Here is a 15,756-nt window from a genome sequence, read left to right as displayed (position 1 = left end):
TAAAGCACTTCTTCGTTTTTTTCACCAGTTTCTTGTCTATTCTAACCTCAAGGGTTACTTCACTTCTTTTCCTAATTGTGGCTCTCAGCTTCCGCTTTTATTTCTAAAAAGACAAAAAAAAAAAGTGGGGGGGTTACTCACCAGGAGACCCAGGGCTGGGAGGATCGGCAGGACAGAAAAAAACATGAGAATTCAAACCCAAGTCTGAAATGTGATAAAACGTCATAAAATGGGGCAAAATTCACTTCACAACAGAATGTTCAGTTGTTGTTTTTCAAAGTGACAATAAAGCTATTCTATTCTATTCTATTCTATTCTATTCTATTCTATTCTATTCTATTCTATTCTATTCTTTCCTATATTTTATATTTTATTCTGTATTCTATATTTCTATTCCACTTCATTCCATTCCATTTTATTCTATTCTATTTCCTATATTTTATATTCTATATTCTATTCTGTATTCTATATTTCTATTCCGTTCCGTTCCGTTCCGTTCCGTTCCGTTCCGTTCCGTTCCGTTCCGTTCCATTCCATTCTATTCTATTCTATTCTATTCTATTCTATTCTATTCTATTCTATTCTATTCTATTCTATTCTATTCTATTCTATTCCACTATAAAGAGAAATTAGCTCTGTTAAGAATACCAAGCACGCTTTCATTTGCCTTGGGTGATTCCATAGTTCAAGATAATCTGCACCAGAGGGTAATTCTGAGGTTTGGGCTGCATCTGTTTCATCATTTATTATACAGGCTTTTTTGCAGCAACAGGAGAGAAATAATATTATTTAAACCTGGAGGACATGGGTCTACGGAGAGAGACATGAATAAAATGCCAACTCTATGAATGCCAATAATGTCTCACATCAAAGGAGAAATAATGAGAAAATATACCAATCTTAAATTAATTTTCAGGCCGAGTGCAATGTTCAGGGTTTTTCTTTTTAGCATTTTCTTAGTGGTTTCTTTCTGCAGAATCTGCAGAAAAGGGTCAGAGGAAGCCAAACCTTCTCAGCACTTAAGCCCAAGATACTGGTTATCTTTTGCTAGTATTATCTTCTTCCTGGACTCTTGGCTTTGTTAGAAAATCTAAAAATTAGCAGCTTGGTCAGCATTTTCATACCATAAATACCTAACCTGGGTTATATATTTAAAAGCTTTGTTAAATGAGAGAGGAATTCTATCGGTGGTGGACATTTAGCTCAGATGCAAGCCCTTTGTTAACTTTGGTTAACTTATTAGTTTGCTGTCAGTCAGATCTGATTCCTGGTGACTATATGAAATAGCAATATCACTTAGACTTATATAAAAGCAAAGGTAAAGGTTCCCCTCACACATACGTGCTAGTCGTTCCCGACTCTAGGGGGCGGTGCTCATCTCCGTTTCAAAGCCGAAGAGCCAGCGCTGTCCGAAGACGTCTCCGTGGTCATGTGGCCGGCATGACTCAACGCCAAAGGCGCACGAAACGCTGTTTCCTTCCCACCAAAGGTGGTCCCTATTCTTCTACTCGCATTTTTTACGTGCTTTCGAACTGCTAGGTTGGCAGAAGCTGGGACAAGGAACGGGAGCTCACCCCGTTACGCGGCCTGTCAAGTATTTGCAAGCCATTGGCACATATATCATACAGAACACTAGTGGAGGCAGAAAGTGCCCCCACCCCTATGTGGAGAGGAGGGGCTTACACTGAGTATAAAACCCCCTCTAACCTTTCCAACAAGCTCTCTTTTTACGTTTGTTCTCCATGAGACATGATCTTTGATAGGGGTAGTCACACACGCTGTGTGCCCCCTATCCTAATGGATATTAAGACAGCCTTTGTATATAGTTAATATGTTTTGTTATATGAATAAATACATTTATCATATTTATTCATGCATCTGCCTTTGGACTCTTCTATGCTCCTGGGTGTTTTCTACGATCCCAATTTCCACACGGCCCCAGGGATTCGAACCGCTGAACTGCCAACCTTTCGATCGACAAGCTCAGCATCTTAGCCACTGAGCCACCGCTTATATACCACTTATATACGATGTCACAATCCTTTACAGCCCTCTCTAAGCGGTTGACAGAGTCAGCCTATGGCCCCCAAACAATCTGTCCTCATTTTACTGACCTCGGAAGGATGGAAGACTGAGTCAAACTTGAGCCAGTCAGGATCAAACTGCTGACAATGGGCAGAGTCAGACTGCAATATACTGCATTCTAACCACTGATCCACCACGGCTCTTGTCTGTTATCTCAACTGTCTCCCAAGGACAATGTTCATTAGATTGGGACAACACTTATGGTATATCAGAAGGTTTGAACTGAAGACAGTGAGAGACCCAGGAAGTCAAAGCACCAAAAAGCAACTTCTTGATAGTCTTTTTCCTCCATCAGTTTTCTATGTTCCTATGTTTCTATTTAAACAGTGGCAAAATGACATGTCCAGATTTATATGGCCAGGAGGGAGGGGGGATGGGACACATGTTAAATATACGATTGTCCCAGATGGGACAGAAAGAGGAGGATTTGGGTGTATCTGATTTTAAATTGTATTTTGCTAGCTCCTGTTTAGTTTGGATGAAACCACAGTTTAAGAAATAAGATACTTTTAGATCTGGAAGTTCACGGTCCGAGGTGTGGATGGCATATTATTTATTTAATAAATAAATAAATAAATAAAAATGGTTATGTATGGTATAATAAACACAGATTTTAAAAATCGTTATATTTGGGGATCTAAATATGAATTTATTATATGAATATGGAATAGATACAAACCCAGGCTATGCTCAAAAAAAAAACTTTGATGGTCTCAGGTCAAGAACTGTTTCATAGAAAAGGAACAATGAGGAGAGAACATTTTGAAAACCTGCTAGTGTAAGAAACCGGGGAGCTTAAAATGAAATTAAGAGAATAATTGACTGCAGAAGGTTTTAATTTTCAGTGCTTCTCATATACACAATTAAGAGAAAGATCTAATCTAGATAAAAAATATCTGTAATAGAATGTGAGAAAATGGAATTTGAAAGTGGCTTGGGATGAACAAGTGATTGCTAAAATATACTTTTGTTGAGATTTGAATAACAGAATAACAGAGTTCCAAGGGACCTTGGAGGTCATCTAGTCCAACCCCCTGCTCGAGCAGGAGACCTTATCCCATTTCAGACAAATGGCTGTCCAATCTCTACTTAAAAACATCCAGTGTTGGAGCACCCACAACTTCTGGTGGCAAGGCGTTCCACTGATTTATTGTTAATTGAAACGGAGGAAGAACAAGTTAAAGAATTTATGCCCCAAGAATTTTGGTTAAAATATTCAAATGGACCAAGGGGAGAGAATGTGATTAAAAAGAGTGAAACTCACTTTGTCTTACAATTTAAAAGAAAACTTTTTAAAACCGATGTAGTGTTGGTATGTGATGCCAGGGGAATTATCTAAGATATATAAAGGTATTTCTAATCACTGGTGGAAATATAAACAAACACGGACATTTTATCCTGCATGGTGGACCTGAGTCAAAACTATAAGATCCTGGGGACAGATCAGAGGTGGGTTTCAGCAGGTTCTGACCAGTTCTGGAGAACCGATAGAGGAAATTTTGAGTAGTTCAGAGAACCGGTAGTAAAAATTCTGACTGGCCCTGCCCTCATCTATTCTCTGCCTCCCGAGTCCCAGCTGATCGGGAGGAAATGGGGATTTTGCAGTGACCTTCCCCTGGAGTGGGGTGGGAATGGAGATTTTACAGCATCCTTCCCCTGCCACGCCCACCAAGCCACACCCACAGAACCGGTAGTAAAAAAAATTGAAACCCACCACTGGGATAAATGTATGTAACGTGAGGCAGAAAGTTTTAAAAATTAGCATCCAGATGAAAACGAAACTTTTCTTATTAGGACTTATGGACATTCAGCTAAAAAAAAGACTCCCGGTGATTAATTTTATATATGGTACCTGCTACAGAGTTATTATGAGCACACAGAGGGATGGCTAAAAATGGAGGACTGGCTTACGAAGACAGCTGACTTTGCAGAAATGGCTAAATTGACTTGGAGGGAACTAAGCTACTTTTAAAATAAAATAAAACTGGCAACCCTTTACAGACTTTTTGCTGAAAATGGATTTTAAAAAGTGAACTGCTGTTTTCGGGATTTATTGATTAAAAAGGTCTGTTTATGGGAAAGGGGGAATTAAATGGATGCGATGTGGGAAGGCAGAGATGCTAATTGCTAGATTGGTAATATTGCACAGATCAAAAGTCACTTTATTAGATATCCCTTTTCTTGCCTTTTTTGGGTTCTTCTTTTACCTTTACTTTTTTCATATATTTTCTTCTTCTTCTTCTTCTTCTTCTTCTTCTTCTTCTTCTTCTTCTTCTTCTTCTTCTTCTTCTTCTTCTTCTTCTTCTTCTTCTTCTTCTTCTTCTTCTTCTTCTTCTTCTCCTCCTCCTCCTCCTCCTCCTCCTCCTCCTCCTCCTCCTCCTTCTTCTTCTCCTCTTCTTCTTCCTCCTCTTCCTCCTCCTCCTCTTCTATAGTTTTTAAAAAATCTTTTGTAAAATCTTCTTTTAATAAAAAAAATATTCATAAAGAACGAAACCCAACCGTAGCTATAAACTATTACTGCTTTGTTGCTTCTTAAGAGGGGTTACCTTGGACCTCACTGACCAGCCCAACAAAATCTTATGAGCTAGGATTGAAGGAATAAAAAAGTCTTGTGAGGTCATTTCTAAGCATCTCCAAAGCTATAAAATTAAAAGCTCTTTTCAATAGTCTCAGATCTGCACTTGAATTTTAGTCACCACGCTATAACAAAAGATGTGGAGACTCTGGAAAGAGTGCAGAGAAGAGCAACAAAGAGGATTAGGGGACTGGAGGCTAAAACATATGAAGAACGGTTGCTGGAATTGGGTATGTCTAGTCTTGACGAAGAGAAAATGACATGGTAGTAATATTTGAGGGGCTGCCACAAAAAAGAGGGGGTCAACCTCTTATCCAAAAGGCAGGAGAAGAAGCAACAGATGGAAACCAACCAAGGGGAGAAGCAACCTGGAATTAAGGAGAAACTTCCTGACAGTGAGGACAATCAACCAGTGGAACAGCTGGCCACCAGAAGTTGTGGGTCCTCCATCAATGGAGGTTTTTAAGAAGAGACTGGACAGCCACTTGTCTGGAATGGTGTAGGTTCTCCCACTTGAGCAGAGGCGTTGGACTAGAACCGTGATGGCGAATCTATGGCATGCGTGCCACAGGTAGCACGCGGAGCCATATCGGGCACGCAAGCATTGCCCTAGCTCAGCTCCAGCTCTGATTTTCGGGCCTTCCAGGCCCACCGGAAGTCAGCAAATGGGCCGTTTCTGGTCTCTGTAGGACTTCCGGGGGGGGAGGCCATTTTTTCCCCTTCCCCAGGCTTCCTAGAAAGGCTCTTAAGCCTGGGGAGAGCAAGGAACACTTCTGGTCCCACCGGAAGTCGGCAAACGGACCATTTCTGGCCTCCAGAGGGCCTCCAGGTGGGGTGAGGAAGGCTGTTTTCACCCTCCCCAGGCTCCAAGAAAACCCTCTGGAGCCTGGGAAGGGCGAAAAATGGGCCTACTGGGCCCATCGTGCCATTGCGTGTCAAAAGCGAGGGAGTGCGGTGGGGTTGTGCGCAGTGGGGCGGGGCACATTGAATTATGGGTGTGAGCACTCACACGTGTGATCCACCCCACTGTCCCCCCACTTTTAGTATGCGACGGCAAAAAGGTTAGCCATCACTGGACTAGTTGACCTCCAAGGTCCCTTCCCACTCTATTAGTGTCTGTCGGTCTGTCGGTCTGTCTCTCACTCTCTCGTATTTTGTGCCACCTCCATATTTCCCAAGCTATTTAGCTAACTCAGTTCATATTACTTGTGTCCAGAACAGAAATTCCCTAGTAAAAACCAGAAAATGTTCCGAACAAACCTGAGTTTCATTTTAATATAGATTCACGCGAACGTATTAACAGCATCAAAAGGCAGCATCTAACCAATAATCTGAGTTTATCACGAGTGCGGCCTGCCTAACATGTGTTTGTCTATGACTGATTATCAGTCAGCCCTGCCGTGTTTTCATTATTAATTGAAATATGCTTTCAAGCTGTTAAATCTCATGGTCCAACGGTTACATTTGACCTACATATGGGGACGGGCGCAGAATAATACAATTTCCAACTGTCCCTGCAGTCGTTTTAATTAGTGGATGCGTCACGGACTTTCGCTCCGGTGTAGAATTGTAATTCCTGCATTTTTCCACTCAACAATTGATATATAAGGTCCAATGGGAGGAAGAAAAAAAAGAAATAAAAATAAGTCATTGCCAATTAGGAAAAACTCAGTTGCATTTCAGGTGCCAAGTTCACCCATTGAACTAGAGTTCAAGGAAGTAACTTTGGTATTTGCTTACTGTGGGGAGAGATCTAGTCACAATTATTTGTAAACCCAGTTTATACTTTAGTGTCATGTATATACCAAGCCACTGTGGCTTACTCAGTAAACAACTCTTAAATCAGAGGTCTCCAACCTTGGCAGCTTTAAGACTTGTGGACTTTTTTTTTTTTTTTAATTTGATTTATATGCCGCCCTTCTCCGGAGACTCAGGGCGGCTTACAGTGCATTAAGCAATAGCCTTCATACTTTTGTATATTTTATACAAAGTCAGCTTATTGCCCCCACAAACTGGGTCCTCATTTAACCTACCTTAGAAAGGATGGAAGGCTGAGTCAACCTTGAGCCTTGGAGAGATTCGAACCAGCAGTAAATTGCAGGCAGCTGTGTTAATAACAGGGTGCTTTAAACCACTGTAGTACCAAGGCTCTTATAGTCTGTAGTACCAGACTTCAACTCCCAGAGTTCCTCAGCCAGCAAAGCAAAGCTTTTGGGTTTTTTTGTGTGTGTTGACCAACTCTTCCATCTGTTTACTACTGGATGTAGATTTAGTTTAATAATTTTTGCTTCCTGTTGCCCAGAGTTGATTGGAGTCAGGCAGCACCTACCTTGAAATAATAAAGCAAGAAATGGGATTGAAAGATAAACATGCTACTTCAATCAAAATCAAATTTTGCAGACAGAACATTTGCTAAACAAATAACAAAAGGCAGGCAGCTGGCGCGCACACAGGTAAGCAGAGACATTTCCATCTGGCCTGACTTGTGTACTTGTCAAGAAACATCTGGATGGACATCGCTGAATCTCTGGCACTTGGCCAGCAAAGCTATTAAGTTTATTGGCAGCCAAGAAAGAAGAGAAAAGTGAAATACGGGAGGAAGAACAAAAGATGGATCACTTCTTCGTCCATCTTTCCTGCCGACCTCATAATTCAGAAGGGACTTCAGCCTCCAGTGTGATCATCCTCAAATTTTTTTCACATACAGGTGAAAAAAAAATGTGTGTTCATTTAGTGACCGTTTGAAGTTACAACAGCATTAAAAAAAAAGTGACATGACAATTTTTCACTTTTACAACCCTGCATCCTCAGGATCACGTGATCAAAACTCAAACGCTTGGTAACTGGTTCATACTTATGACGGTCACAGTGTCCCGGGGTCATGTGATTCCCTTTTGCGACCTTCTGACAAGCAAAGTAAATGGGGAAGCCAGATCTGCTTAATAACCACGTTACTAAGTTAACTCCTGCAGTGATTCACTTAACAACTGTGGCAAGAAAGGTCGTAAAATGGAGCAAAATTCACTTAGCAACTGTCTTGCTTAGCTACTGAGATTTGGGACTCCATTGTGGCTGTAAGTCCAGGACTGCTTGTAGTTTTAAAATTAATTTCGCTTCGAAAATCCTGAATGCGTGACAAGCAAATCTTTGAAGGTCTCCCAGGGCTGACTTCTTAACCAAGCGAGAAACCTTGATTAAAATCAACACATTCCTCCTTCAAGATAACGGCCATTCTTGTATACACACAAAGAACATTTTCCCCTTGAGTTGCTCGCTCAAAGAAAGAAGCAATTATCTTCCTGAACAACTACAAGAAGAACAAAAAAACCCAATGATTTTTTCCCCCTCTACATCCACCCTGCTGAAATAAGCCGCAATTAAGCCTGCATTTCTCTGAAGCCGCCTGCCTTCCATTCCGTATTGGCGTCACATGGAAGGCGGACAACTGTTGCCGATTGCCACCGTGGCACCTGTTTGGGTTGCCATGGTGATTTATAGCAAGGAAATCTCAATAAAAATCCATCCAGGGGTCCGATTTTGCCTGGGGGATCAACAGCCCAGCGTGGTCCCCCAACTCAGATTCAAGAACTCGGATCCTATTTGAAGCAGTGGATTTTCTCAACTGGCCCTTCGTTTTTCAAGGAAGCCATAAGGGCATTTAATTTCGAGAAAATAGAGGAAATAGTTCATTCTTTGAAAGAATAACCAGATACTTAAATAAATGTATTACCTAGAAGAGGGGTCAGCAACTTGCGGCTCTGGAGCCGCATGTGGCTCTTTCATCCCTCTGCTGCGGCTCCCTGTCGCTGAAAATATGCGTCACAACTGCCAATTGTGCGACACCCACCGACGCACAATTTATTAAGCTTTTTGATCCCCGGTAGGCCAACCATGGATAAATCCAAGAAAAGAAAAGTTTCGGAAGAAAACAGAATGTTTAATTCGACTACATATGCTAGTTTTGTGACCGCTCAAGAAATAGTCAGGCACGGGAAGGGTTTTGTGGCTCCCGGTGTTTTCTTTTCTGTGGGAAACGGGTCCAAGTGGCTCTCTGAGTGTTTAAGGTTGCCAACCTCTGACCTAGAAGAACAAGGGTTTGCACTAACGGAAGTCCTTGAGGCTTATAAAACCAACGAACTCTCAAACCAGAGTAAACACTTAAAACACACACAAACAAATATTTGCAAGAAGTATGCAAAGTAGAAGGAAATTATTTAAAATACAGGTACTCCTCAACTTGACAAGTTTGCTTAATGACAGTTTGAAGTTACAACAGCACTGGAAAAAAAGTGACTTATGACCGTTTTTTCTTGCTACAGTTGTTAAGTTAGTCGCTCGGTTGTTAAGTGAAACTGGCTTCCCCATGTTGGTCAGAAGATCATAAAAGGGGATCAACACTGCAACTGTCATAAATATGAGTCAGCCGCCAAGCATCTGAATTTTGATCACGTGATTCTGGGGATGCTGCAGTGGTCATAAGTGTGAAAAACAATCTTAAGTCCATTTTTTTCAGTGTCGTTGCAACTTTGAATGGTCACTAAACAAACTGTTATAACCAGGGGTGGGTTTCAAAAATTTTAGCAAAGGATTCTCTGTCCGGTTGCTGGGTGGGTGTGGCCATGGTGGGTGTGGCCCAGTTGGCCCCCTGCACCATGTGGAGGGCGTTTTTGCCCTCCCCAAGCTCCAGAGGCTCTTCTCGAGCCTCCAGGAGGGCGAAAATGGCATCCCCAGGCTCTGGAGGCCGGAAACGGGCCTGTTTCTGGCCTTCCCGAACTCCCGGTAGGCCTCTTTTTCACCCTCCCTGAGCCTCCGCGTGTGCCCTGCACTTACCTGCATCCAAAACGGGCCGCATGGGGACTCCTGGGAGGGGTGGGGTGGGGTGGGTGGGGCCAGCCAGGAGTGGGATTTGGGGGGGTTCTCCGAACTGCACAGAATCTTAGCTAGAGGTTCTCCCGAACCCCTGCGAACCCCCAGCAGCCCCACCCCTGGTGTAACTCCAGGACTACGCGCCAATTCTCCCTCCCTGATCCCACGCAAACCTTACGCTCAGCAAGGACGATCCCGACAATCAGATTAATATCCCAAATAAGGGTTAAATGAATGTCTTTTGACCAAGGGACAAACTGCTCAAACTTAATGCGTCTTGGCAGGGCCGATGATATGAAACCCGAGGAATCCGGTGTCTTCAAATTCTTATCTCTGTAATTAGGTCCCCTCCCCCCCCCATTCCTTTCAATTAAGACTCTTCATCTCATCTCCCACGTATCTTTTCAGATTATCACAGCGGGTTGGACCGGGAGAATCGGCCTTGTCAGGTAATTTAAGCAGAATTATGTTTCTGATTATGGAGATTCAGAACTGTCCCTCATCATCCATCACTCGAGAAGTCATCATTTCTCTGTAGCTGCTAATGGATTTATCCAGAGGGAAAAGGACTGGGTGATGTTTCTGCAAAGAGCATTCTGGATTCTGCCATCTCTCTCTTTTTAAAAAAAAAAATATTGATTTTTTATTAATTACATTTTTAAGTACTTAATAAACATCATGTTGTCTGGGTATTTAATTTGCTTAACAATATTGATTATATTCTTAATCTCCACCTCTTTTTTCCAACCACTGGTAAAATAGATTCCATGATAGATAGTATCTATCTATCTATCTATCTATCTATCTATCTATCTATCTATCTATCTATCTATCTATGATAGATAGATAGATAGATAGATATTGATATTGATATTGATGGATGATGGATAGATAGATGATAGATGATAGAAAGATAGCTAGATAGATAGATAGATATAGATAGATAGATAGATATTGATATGGATGGATGGATGGATGGATGGATGGATGGATGGATGGATGGAGATAGATAGATAGATACATAGATAGATAGATATAGATATAGATATAGATATTGATGGATGATGGATGGATGGATGGATAGATAGATGATAGAAAGATAGATAGATAGATAGATAGATAGATAGATAGATAGATAGATATTGATGGATGATGGATGGATAGACGGATGGACGGATAGATGATAGATAGATAGATAGATAGATAGATAGATAGATAGATAGATAGATAGATATAGATAGATATTGATATGGATGGATGGATGGATGAATGGATAGAGATAGATAGATAGATAGATAGATAGATAGATAGATAGATAGATATTGATGGATGATGGATGGATGGATGGATGATAGACAGATAGATAGATAGATAGATAGATAGATAGATAGATAGATAGATAGATAGATAGATATTGATATGAATGGATGGATGGATAGAGATAGATATTGATATTGATGATATTGATATTGATGAATGATGGATGGATGGATGATGATAGAAAGATAGATAGATAGATAGATAGATAGAGTGATTTGATGATATTCTGTGTCTTCTTTCTGCTTAATTTTCAATGTCAATCTATCCATTTCTGCACAATCTAGTATCTTCTTAATTATCTCTTCATCTCGTGGTTTTTCTTCATTTTTTTCCAATATTGTGCAAATAGAATCCTCACTGTTGTTACAACATGTAATATTAAATACATACTTTTCTTCTCTAATTTTTCTGATATTATATCTAATAAAAACAGTTCAGGTTTAAAATCTACAGGTTTCCCCGTCATCTTTTCTAGCCACCTGTGTGTCTTTGCCCAAAATTTTTTTTTGCTTTAGCACAGGTCCACCACATATGATAAAACGTGCCCATCTTTTGATTACATTTCCAACATTTTTGTTTTTTATTTTTGTAACAATTTTATTAGCTTATAACGTAGTGCACCAAGAAAATACAAAAGTAAATGATAGGAAAAACAGGGAAAGAAAAAGGGAAGAGAAATGTGGAGGAAAGAAAAGGGGGAAAAAGAAAGAAAGAAAAGGCATTGACTTTTGATTCCTTTGGGTGCAGTAAAATAAGGGCTTAACATCAAACCTCAGCTTTTTACTTTTACATTATACTATAAACTAGCCATTTCTATAACAACAGATCTATCTCATCGATAAAACCCAAAATCAAAGTTTTGTTTTTTTCCCACCACGTGGCCCCGTTGCAAACCGGTAATAAAAGTAAGTAGAAGCCACCCCTGATTTTCATTCTTAGAAAGTTCAGCAAATAAACAACAGCTAAGAGGAATCACTCCAAAGAAAACGGTCAGCAAAAGAATTTACCGCAGGGAAAGTAATAGGATTACAAAGCAATATTCTGGGATTTTATTCCGTTCCTCTGGCAGGAACCAGGCGAAGACTTCATGCACCATAACTGCACCAAGGTTATGCTTTGCCAGAAGCCAGGTGCCACCCTTCTCCTCGTTTGCTAGCTTTTGGATTTGTAGCTGTTCTTACTTGGAGCTGCGAAGGCCGAATTGGGACACTGGATGCAATTAAAACAGTTGAGAGAAATGGGCTGAAGGCTACCAGCATTTCCCTTGCAACGGCTCTTTGTGGTTTTCCATATAAGACCCAGTTCACCCTTGGGCCAAACGATGTTATACACAGCACTGAAATTAAATCAGAGGCAACCAGAAAACAAAATTAAAGATGTGAGATAAAGGAAATATAGCCAAATCGACTTCACATGTATAGACCTCACTATATCTCCCTATGTTCTTGATTCTTGCAAACTACAATTGCGCTAAATATCAGAATAACAGAGATGGAAAGGACCACCCCCACTCAAGCAGGAGACCCTATATCATTCTAGACAAGCAGCTGGACAGTCTCTTCTTAAAAGCCTCCAGATTATAAAAGCCCAGTCTAGTTCAGTACCACTTCTGGAGAAGAGGGATCATTAACACTTTCTGTTAATGATCACCCACACTTTCTGGAGGCAATTTCCATTCTACTGATTAATTATTCTCACTGTTAGGAAAGTTCTCCTTAGTTCTAGGTTGATTCTTTCCATGATTAGTTTCCATCCATTGCTTCTTCTCCTGCCCTTCAGGCCCTTTGAATAATAAATTGACCCCCTCTTCTTTGGGCAATCCCTGAGATATTGGAAGACTGCTGTCATGTCACCCCTAGTCCTTCTTTTCACCAGACTAGACATACCCAATTCCTGCAACCGTTCTTTAGATGTTTTAGCTCCCAGTCCCCTAATCATCTTTGTTGCTCTTCTCTGCAGTCTTTCCAGAGTCTCAACATCTTTTTTTATATTTTAGATCAAAACTGGATGCAGGATTCCAAGTGTGGCCTTACCAAGGCCTTATAAAGTGGTATTAACACTTCACGTGATCTTGATTCTATCCCTCTGTTGATGCAGCCCAGAACTGTGTTGGCTTTTTTCCCCCAATTCATATATTTGTTTTGCTTTTTTCTAACTTCTCACATTTATTTTTGAAGAAAGAAACATCTTCAATCAAGACAACATGAGGACATACTTCACATACTCCCTGGTAGGTGTAGAACCATTTATTAAGCATTCCATTAATTTGGCTGCCTGCTTTAATTTCATCATGTTCTGCTCTTATCACCTTCAGCAATCAACCTTCAACTCCACACTTATGAGAATCATTCATAATTCAAACCAATTCACTTTATGAAACATTTTATTACCAAGATTTGTATGCCATCTAAGCCTTGGGCTCTAGAAATAAAATTTGGTTTGCACAGCCCTGCTAGGCATGGTTAATAAACTAATGCCACAATTTTCGTTTTTCATTCCTTCTTCCTACCTTTCTCTTGGTACGGGAGAACCATAAAGGCCATCTTACAATTTTCAGGCGTAGCCTTCACACTTATGTTAATGATCCCTCTTCTCCAGAAGTGGTACTGAACTAGACTGGGCTTTTATAATCATATTTTTCAGAGTTTCCCAAACTTCTTGAATTGATTTCCCCTGTAAGAGTTTCATACATGGGATCCTTTCCAAGTTCTCTCTGAGTTTGTTAAAATCAGCTCTTTTAAAGACTAAAACCCTAGTTTGATTACAGTATTTTTCAGAGTATAAGACATACCTTTTCCCCCAAAAAAAGAGGGTGAAAATCTGGGTGCATATTATACTCCGAATGTAGCCCCACCCGGCTTCTCAAAGGGAGGTTTCAGAGGCTGAAAAAAGCATCAGAAAAGCTTCAGAAAAGAAGCCCACAAACAGAGCTTCAGCTTTTGAGTGATGAAGTTGTCAGCTAGGTTGGTCAGTAATCTGTCTGATCTCCCAGTTGATCCAGAATTTGTCTCCCAGTTGATATCAGGGTAATTAAAAGTCTCCCATTACTATTGTGGTGTGTTTCCTGCGTATATTGGTTAACTGATTAGCTAAAAGTTCATCTATTTCTTCTGCTTATTTGGCTTGTACAGGGTAGTCCTTGAGTTATGACCACAATTGAGCCCAAAGGAAGGTGACCAAAGTCACCCAGCTGGCTTTTATGTCCAAGGTGGAACTAGAACTCACAGACTCCTGGTGATTGGCCCTAAATCACCCAGCCAGCTTTCATGCCTAAGGCAGGATTAGAACTCATCATCTCTGGTGATTGGCCCAAAGTCACCCAGCTGGCTTTCATGACTAAGGCGGGATTTGAACTCATCTCCTCTAAAATCAGACAGCATCTCAACAAATCCCAGTATTACAGCTGCACATTTTTTAAAAATTACAATTTGTCACACTGCATATCATTCTTCAAGAACGCAGAAAACTTGAGAAAATTGCACCATTTCCCAAAATTCTCTCTGTCTTAGATTGTGTTTTCAGTTGTTCGTACTAAAAAGATAGAAATTGGTGGGTGCCCTCTGAAGACTTTGTACAAGTAACATCACAAGCAAAACCATTTAGTATCAAATCATTTTTTTTAAGAGAGAGAAAGAACAGAAACAGAGAGGTAACCAGGTTTTTGGAAGAAGAATTAATTTTATTTTGTATCTGTAAAACGAGACAACATACTGGCATGAGTTGACCTATATTTGAGGAAACACTGAACCTAACTGTTCTAATTTTTAAAACATGGTGCAAAACTTGTCCATATTAACAGAAGGATTGCCAGAAGCAAAATATTGTCCCCTTTGAAAACACCATTTTGTCTTGTCATTTGAAAACGGAAATAGAAAACAGCCTTGGGAGTGTTAAGAAGACAATCTTGAGATCACAAATCCTGTATTTCAATTTCTGACTGTCTTGCACATTTTACACACAACACACACACTTAAAAAAAAGCTCGATGCAACCTTTTTTAGATTGGCCTCTCCCTCCAAAACCCTCTTGTTCAATTTTAATTCAGCACCTGAAAGAATGTTTAGCTCAGCATTAAATGCAACATCCTGTACAAGAAAAAAAATCTCCAGCTAGGAAGCCCGGCTTCTTAAACACAAATCGTGTTTTTACAAGATCGGCTGGCAAAACCAGATTCTTGAAGATGCTCTAATCATCATCCTCTTGTAGCCAGATAAACAGCGGGAGATACAACTTGTAGCCTCAAAACGATTTTCACGAAGGCCTTTAAAATCTTGCTAATATTCAGCTGCTCCGGATTTTATTTAATGACAAACATTTCATGCTTTGTGGCTGCAGATGAGATACACTTGGATGGGGCATTTTAATAGTTATGCTTCTAGTCCTGGTGGTTGCAAGTATAGCTAGTCCTTGATTTATGACCAGAATTAGATGTAAACCTCACTCCCTTCTAGCACTGATGATGTTACCTAGTTGGGTCATGAAATGTTTGCAAGAAAACCACCAAGCTCAGAGAGCACCAAGGACCCACAGTCCTCCTCCTCCTCCTATCCACCAACCCCACTCCCTTCTATCACTGGTAATGTTCCCTAGTTGGATCATGAAACTCTACAGGAAAAAAAAAACCCAAGTTCAGAGAGCAGCCTGCATTCAAAGATTACAGACGAACAAGGCTTTGCAAAGCATTCATAAGGGAGTCTTTGTGAAAGACCCAATTGCAAAGTTGTAAAACAAAAACACAAACCCAAAATGTGAGACCCTCATACAGCCCCCTCTAGGTCTAGGAGGATCCAGTAGAGAAGTCTAGGCCGTTTCTCTTCCACCCTAGGCAGGATGTTTTAATTGGAAGAAAAAACAATAGGTGTATTGCTATGGGATTAGACTGAACCCTAACAGTTTAGGAGGTGATGGCT

Source organism: Pituophis catenifer, unplaced genomic scaffold (assembly GCF_029215685.1).
Source record: "Pituophis catenifer annectens isolate HBS135680 unplaced genomic scaffold, rPitCat1.0.hap2 SCAF_7, whole genome shotgun sequence".
Taxonomy (NCBI): Eukaryota; Metazoa; Chordata; class Lepidosauria; order Squamata; family Colubridae; genus Pituophis; species Pituophis catenifer.
Note: the sequence above shows the minus strand (reverse complement) of the source record.